Source organism: Tachysurus vachellii, chromosome 2, assembly GCF_030014155.1.
Source record: "Tachysurus vachellii isolate PV-2020 chromosome 2, HZAU_Pvac_v1, whole genome shotgun sequence".
NCBI classification, from domain to species: domain Eukaryota; kingdom Metazoa; phylum Chordata; class Actinopteri; order Siluriformes; family Bagridae; genus Tachysurus; species Tachysurus vachellii.
The window spans coordinates 28,883,372-28,891,957 of record NC_083461.1 but is presented as its reverse complement, the minus strand read 5'-3'; the positions used below and the strand labels follow the sequence as shown (position 1 = coordinate 28,891,957).

At 37.6% G+C, this 8,586-nt stretch overlaps 1 protein-coding gene across 1 annotated transcript in view; it reads left to right on the top strand.

Annotated features, from left to right (window-relative positions):
• The first annotated feature begins 1,982 nt into the window (after window positions 1-1,982).
• Window positions 1,983-8,586, top strand: part of fbxw7 (F-box and WD repeat domain containing 7) — a 94,798-nt gene continuing 88,194 nt past the window's right edge. Inside the window, exon 1 of the mRNA XM_060864182.1 lies at window positions 1,983-2,434. The gene's annotated coding sequence lies outside the window, so the exon portion shown is untranslated. The remainder of the gene's footprint in view (window positions 2,435-8,586) is intronic.

Genomic DNA, 8,586 nt, shown 5'->3' with positions numbered 1-8,586 from the left:
TGCGCTAATCAACCCAACATTATTCTCATTATTCTTCTCGTGAAGCACGATAGGCCACATATACACTGACAGAGACAGGAATACAGTGAAGTGCAGCTCTTGCTAAAACATCAAGAAATTAACATGTTCTGATTTATTTTCTCCAATGTTCAGAAATATATAATAATCTATTTAAAAAACTTTAAATCACAGCCACATACCACATACTAACCACATACTAACCACATACTCTTACAGACACCTCTTTCATCTCCTCACAAATTTCAGCTAATTCTGTCATTGAGAAAGAAGTTACACCAAAGGAGCTAACAATAATTGAACTGAATGCAAATGGTGATCATTTTTATTTTTTATCTGTGTGTAAATAGCCACAGTCAACATCCTACAACAATTGTCCCCAAGCTCTACATGAATGACTAAATTACACAAAAATGAATCACTCTGTTTTTTTCTCTACATATTAGGACATGGGGCTCTTTCTTTCTCAGAGTGCATTTGTGTTACCGTCTTTAAAGTATTCCAGCTTTTTTTGGTCTCAAATACAGACCTCCTGCTCAGCTGCAAATGGGCCCAGTACCAGGCTACATGCCTTACTTACTATTTCTCTCTCTCAAAAGCACACACACACACACACACACACACACACACACACATTCATACATGCACGCATGAACACACACATTGCACACACACACACACACATACACACACACACACACACACACACACACATTCATACATGCACGCATGAACACACACATTGCACACACACATACACACACACACACACATTCTTTAGAGCTTCAGTGCATTTCTGCAAGATGAAGATACTTAATGTGGGACTTAGCATGAGGAAAGTGTTGTAAAAGTACAGCGAAACTTAAAATCCCTGTTGTTAAACAAATATTTTTTGGAACCTTGTGAATTTTTGTGTCATCTGTAAAACTGTAACACAAATCATACATTACTTGAGTATAATAGGTTTTGATATACAGTACGTAAACATTTGCACAGGGTGTGTGGAAATCCTTTTGTCAGTGCCTTTGTTTATTTCTTTATATAACTTATTTATTGCCAAGACGTATATATTCTCTGCTTTTTTCTCCTGCACAGCGAATAAAGTATATATTAATAATATATATTTAAAACAGCAGAATTAACACTTTAAATTATTTGCACTCGTATGCCAAGAGATTCTTTATATTTATTTTTTCTTTTTAAATGCTATTCGGTGATTTTAGGCTGAAGTGAAAACTGGATTCATCAATCGATTTAGATTTAGATAATAATTTTATTATTATTATTATTATTATTATTATTATTATTATTATTATTATACACAAGTTATATGTTAGGGAAATTTATCAAATTCTTTTGAAATGAAATGTAAGATAAGATAAGATAAGATATATTTTTATTCGTCCAACAATGGGGAAATTTCTCTATTACAGCAGCAAAAATATATAAAAAGAATAAAGAATAAAGACATTATATATTATATAGAGTATATACAAAAACAAAAATGCATAAAAAGAGTAGTGGTTACACTGAAGACATATTGCACACAGGTAATATTGCTCATCTTCCAAACTTCTGTTATTGCACATGGTTAAAATACTTTGTTATTTTTTATTATTGCAGTGAAACAGTAATAACAATAATAACATTGTGTATTATGGTGACTGGTGATTGTAAAGTCTAATAGCAGCAGGGAGAAAGGACCTTCTGTATTGTATTTTCATAATGCGTGCTCAATAACTGTGTATTTGTGTACTTAAAACCTAAAAGACTTTTTTTGTGTGGAATATTTATATATATATGTATATATATATATATATATATATATATATATATATATATATAGATATATATACACACACATTCACACGTAAATAAATTTTCTCGTGCGCATGCGCAGTGCGTGCGCAGGCTTTGGGACGCCTCGGGACACGCGGGGGGGCGTGGTCGCGTTTTAGCAACGTCATCATCCTGAGACTGGAGTTCGTGGAAAAGCAGGCAAAGGAGCGTTTTGTGCTCTTGTGTGTGTGAGACAGACAGACAGACTCACTGTGTTCAGCGCCGACGGATTACAACCATCATTGTTTCTACTCTCGTTCCGTTCTAACCGTTTTAAGCTTCACGGAGGGTTTTAAATCGTAACGGAGTATTATTTTGTTCACCAAGTGGAATGTACACACCTATGGACCAATGGATGTAAATAAACAGCACCAGGATTGATAGTCTGCTGTATTATTATCATTATTACTATTATTATTATTAGCTTTCATGCTTGTTGTGATTATTACTAGCCTTTAAACGCAGACAGTGTTGCCAAGGATACGAGTCGTGGGGAGATTCCCAAAGCCCGGCGTTTGTGCACCGGAAGGAACCCCATCTACAAGCTACACACATCTTTTCCACCTTGTTATTGAAGGTAAACAAACCCCAAACATTATTAACAGCTGCACCGATACACAATAAACATGCTTTGTTTACGTGTATAAAACATAAACACTTGTTTTTTAAACTGCTACTACATCATAAAAGCAAACTCAGGTATCTGTCCTGCTTCCTTTTTTACACGTCCCCCCCTGTAATCGTGTCATTTTTTTACACGCTATCGAGTGCACTATTGCGTATATTAACGTAGATATTTTAGACACCGCGGCTAAGCTAACGCTGATTAAAAAAAGGTAGTGTATGTATGTGGTTAGCCAGCATGCTAATGCTAACTAGCATAGCGTTTAGATTTCCTAGAATGTTTGTTTTTGTTTGTTTCTTTAAAAAGAAACCGAATTTCTGATCGTTTTATCGTGAAAACATTTATTAACATTTATTTTTTTTGTTATGCGCTCGAATTTTAAAAGTACAAAAAAAAATGTTTCACATACAGACTTAGCTTGGAGGCTAATGCTAGCTGCTGCTTGTTTTGTTTTTGTTCCTAGGATTGTTTTTTTTTCTTCTTTTTTTTTTCCTCATACTTTATTCACTACAGAGAATGCATACATTTTCTACCCAAAGTTGAATTCTAATAAATCAAAATAAATAAACAAACACACAGGTTTATATTCACCACTAATGTGGTAGCATATTGGCTATTAGTAGCTAGCTAGCTAACTAGCAAGCATACACTGCCTGGTGCTAATATGTGAACATGGTGTTAAGTATAGTTATAATTGTTAGGTATAATGGTGAAAACGCACTTTTTAAGCTTTATTTAAGTTAGATTTTAGTATCGAAACAACAAGTGCGGACAAGTCGAATGCAGTGTAGAGGTTTAGCCTAGCCTAAGTGCTTGGTATTAGCCAGATAGCTAATAATAAATAAAAGATGTATATTTTTCAGTTTTAACCCTTAAATTACTTCCAGTCGATGTTTTCGTTGTGTATAACTGTAGTGTTTAAGAAGTTATCAGCATTTAATTCAACACATGCTTTTAGCAGCTGTGTGTGTGTGTGTGTGTGTGAAAGAAAAAAGGCTGATGGTAGTTCAAGCTTCTCATTTCACTACATGCTCAAAGCATCTCACTTTCAGTAAGAGCTTTATCCTGGTGGATCCGGAGATTATCCCTGGAGCACCAACACTGAGGCGGGAAAACGTCCCAGATTTAACTCCATCACATGACACCATACACACATGCACACACACACACATCTTGGTACAGTTAGCACCTTTAGCCTGCCTGCTGTGTGTTTTTGAGCTGTAGGTGGAATCCAGATAACCTGGAAGAAACCCAGACAGACACTTGGAGAATCCAGGAAACAAGACAGACGTTAGCCTGAAATTTGTCATTGAACCGTGAATCCTGGAGTTGTGAGGCTGGAATATGACTTTCCTCACCCTCTAGCCTCCTGCATACAGCTCATAAAGCTCTGTTCAAACAGGGTGGAATGTGCAAAGGGAATATGATTTAATTTATTGTTTTCCTCTTTGATTTTATGTCCAATTAGTGCGGCACTGTCTGCATTTTTTTCTCTGAGCTTCTAAGAGGAAAATATAAACAATCATATCATCGCATGACACGAAAACCGGGTCTTTGTCATAGACTTTGTGCCGTCTATGGTCGCGTTTTATTACAGACGTCTTCCTGATAAACTAATATGATCCGAATAGAGCCGAAGTCGCAGAGATCTGCAGCTGGGATCAGTTTGAGATTCCAGTTGATCATATTGCAGTTGATGTTTATAAAATTACACTCATGCTGGTTTGTTGTTGCCTTTGACCTCTGTGTGTGTGTTATGTAATTATTACTGTTGAAGCCAAGACGGTCAGCAGTTGAGGCACCTGGAAGAGGAAGCGTATGCAGATAATCTTGCTCAGAGATGTTGGCTTTGTACCTGAGAGCTGCTGCTGTGATGTTAAACATCATCCAGTAAGGTCAGTGTTGTTAAATTCTGAGACACCGGTCATGACGACGGAGAAGAGACACAAACCACATGATTGGATGAATTAATGTTGTGTTTTTTAAACCTCAATTTAACAGATGTCGCTTTTAATCCTTGAGTGGTACCTAAAGTACGCAAGTGAGCATATAAACGTTTACGGTCTGATTGTACTGAACATCCTTTTCCACACACTCAGTACTGTTTGGCTTTTTATAGTTGGAAGCCTGAAAAGGATGAGTTTCCTTCTGAGCCCGGTTTCCTCCAGAGGTTTTTAATTCGTCCTCGTGTCGGCTCAGGATTTTCAGGTCGAGATTTTCTCGTTGCTGTCGAATGATATCAGAATCTCTATCAGGAATTCAGCAGAGCCACTTTGTGACAGGATAAAAAAATTCTGACAGGAAAGTACTTCAGCTGCCGTGTTTAGATTGAATTCTGGTACGTTTTCTTTCTTGTGTCAGATTTTATGACTCTGAAAGGAAAACGAATGTGGAAAAGCTCTCAGAGGACTTTGACATGTTTGGTGAAATAGTGAAGCAGTCAGTCTGTAACAAAACACACAGATAAGTGATGACACTTCAGATTATTCACTTCAGCGCCCCGTCCCGCTCGGTGGTGTCAGTCATGCGGTAATGTGTTCATTATTTTAAGGATTAATCTCAGAGGCTCTTTGGGACTTCACCTTTTCTGAGAGCTTAGGAAAACGGTTTAAAAGGAAACATAATGCAGTTGTGAGCTGGCTGTAAGGATCCTGCCCAAATTCTGTCCTCAGGCCTGCTTTTGTTCAGTCCCATATCTTGTGGTCAAACAGCAGAGGTTTAAAACAGACGTGTAGAGTGAAGAGAGTGGAACCAGAAAGAGCAGAAAGGGGGTGAGGAGGCAACTAAAGTGACTAAGACTTGAAATGATGGTCCTACAGTCTTCAGGGGTCTCTCCCTCTCTCTTTCTCTCTCTCTCTCTCTCTCTCTCTCTCTCTCTCTCTCTCTCTCTCTCTCTCTCTCTCCGTCTCTCAGTCTCTCTTCAAAGGATGTTGTGTCTCTAGAGCAGAATATACATTTCATCAAAAAAGTCATCAAATGAGATTTCCTGAATAAAATAATTCCCCAGACTGATCTGTACTGAACTCTCACTAACAACGATGTAGAACATCGGACACGTTTCGTCGCCGAGCGGCGACTCCGAGAGGAAGAAGTCATCCATGTGCCGCAATCGTGTCCCGGTTTAGACAATAACTGTCACATGATTCACAAGGTTTGAGAGACACAGTGCATAGGGTACAGAGCCTTACACACACACACACACACACACAAACACACAGATCATGTGCCATTACATGAATTATGAATTGTCTGTAATGTTAAGATGATTAGTTTTCAGCCTTAGACGTCACTGTGTCATCTGAACGCTGTATTTGGTCTGTTAGGGTTCATTGTGAATAAAGGGGTGTGTCTGTGTGTGCGTGCGTGCGTCTGTGTGTGCGTGTGTGTGTGTGTCTATGTTCCCCTGAGCACCGCTGCACTTTTTTTATTCTCGTCTTTTGAAGCAGCTGTTTCCAGAAGTGCTTATTCTGCTGAGATGAAAGAAAAGAGCACGTAGTTACTGTGTGTTTTCACCTGCACTGCTCTCTTCATCTGCAGGTGTGTGTGTAAGAGAGAGAGGGAGGATACAGTGTTCAGCAAATGATTGTTATAGGGATCTGTTCCAAAAAGAGCTTGCTTATTTATTTATTATTGATTTTCGTGTTCGTTCCTTTTTTAAAAAAAAAAAAAACACAATCTCGAATGCGACTTTTTTTATTTTGAAGCGGCAAAAAAAAGTTAGTTGGCCACAACATCGCAATCTAAATAAAATGCTGCTGTATGATAGTGATACAAGGATGGAGACACACACACACACACTTTCCACTGTGTGTGCGCTTACTGTTTGGTTTTGAATGGAGAGAGTGAGAGGGTGTGAAAGGGAAACCCTCTGCATTGTCCCTTGCTTTTTGTGTCCTTCATTCTGGACTTGCTGCCCCCCTCTCCTAACACACACACACCATCTGACCTAAAGTAGCCTTCTTCTCTCAAGCCCAGACCTCTGTCTCCTGAAGTGGATGAGTGACTCTATGTTTTTATTTCTTAACAAATCTGTTCTTATAATTCTACAATGTTAAAGTTTATCCTGTGTCTTTAACACCTTTTATATTCATTATCAGATATCAGGAACAGGAAAGAGGCACAGCCTGCTTCCTGAGAGAGGGAGGGAGAGGGAGAGAGTAATGGAGGGAGAGATGGAGAGAGGGAGAGATTTTGAGGGAGAATTTGAGAGATGGAGGGAGAGAGAGAGGAGGGAGGTTTTTTCTTCTGTTGAATATACCATCAAACTTTATATAAAAAAAATTTGAATAGATTTTAATGTTATTATTTACCACTAATATTTGAAAATATAATACATTCATTACTAAAATATGAAATTATTCTATTGAATTCATTAATAAGTAATAAAGTCATAATAAGCATTACTAAGAATTCATTTAGTGGAGAGAAGCCCTGATTATATTGTGTGTGTGTGTTTCTTTTATCTTTTAATTACAGCATGTTGATTATGTGTATGTGTTATAAATCTGCTTCATTGTGTTTATCTTGCTGTAAACCATAAAGGCGTGTATACACACACACACACACACACACACAGGATGCTACATTGCTTTTCTCTACCATGAAGGGGCCCCCAGCGGAGGGTCGTTTCCAGGGTAACATCTTTCTCTCTCTGACCTTTCAGCATCCTTTGCTACATGAAGGTTCTCCAGAAAAGATGTGTGCGTGCGTGTATATGTGTGTCTGTGTGTGTGTGTTTTGTAAATAAATAAATATAATGTACAGTAACGTAATCTGGAAAGGTTTTTAATAGATTGCGTAGATAGAATAGAATCTATAAAATAGAATTGTGTAGCGTGAGTGTGATCTATCCTGTAGCTGTAATGTGGTAGTTAGTGTACAGGTTTAGTCCTTCAGCTTGGTTTGAGAGCTTTGAAAATACATGATGGAGTGATGTCGTATTTGCACAAACAAACGACTGACGTTTACTCTCACACTGTCGCTGAGACGCACGTTTGTTGTCTTACAGCTGCACTAAATTACAATCTAGTGATCTTTGTGGACCGTGAGAACCTGCGGACGGTTAACAGAACATGTGCTGTGTTAAATAGTGTGAACAATGTGGAGTGTGTGAGTGTGTTTCTGCTCGCCTTCAGCGCGACACATCAAAGTCTATCTGCAGAGCAGGAGATAAACACTGCTGCTCGTCTGTGTGTGTGTGTCTGTGTGTGTGTGTCTGTGTGTGTGTGTCTGTGTGTGTGTGTCTGTGTGTGTGTGTCTGTGTGTGTGTGTCTGTGTGTGTGTGTCTGTGTGTGTGTGTCTGTGTGTGTGTCTGTGTGTGTGTACACAGCAATGTTGCATGTCTGCCAGTCAACCTTTGTGTTTTCAGTCCAGGTAGCTAAGGGCATTTTGTGTGTGTGTGTGAGCGAGATAGAGAGAGATTATATATATATATATATATATATATATATATATATATATATATATATATATATATATATATATATATATATATATATAGAATTAAATGCTTTCTTATGACATTCTATATATATATATATATATATATATATATATATATAGAATGTCATAAGAAAGCATTTAATTCTATATATATATATATATATATATATATATATATATAGAATTAAATGCTTTCTTATGACATTCCTCGTTGTTAAAGAACATTAATTTTCCCTAACCCTCAGAGCAGGAAGGTTGTGTTTCTACACAGTGATTGGTTTAAATTCACCATGATTTTTATTTGCAGGACCAATCAGCACCTGCACATTTTAACATCAAAATACTCTTCTGTCTGTACGCTGCATTACTCAAATAAACACAGTCATGTAAACAGACTCCATGAATCCTACATGTGAATGTGGAACGAGCAACACTAGATCTCCAATATTAACTGTCACCCCACAAGCCCCCCCACGCTTCGATCTCACTTTAGTAATCTCTTCATTTAAAAAACAATATATTTACTTCTCTATTGACTCCTCATCCTCACTTCCTGTCCTGATAAACACGCTGTTTGTCTGGCATGTATGTTTATATTTCTAAGTTGAAAAGCAGTTATAGCAGTTTAAAAATTTACAAAACTCCCAGGGATGTGTGTTTTA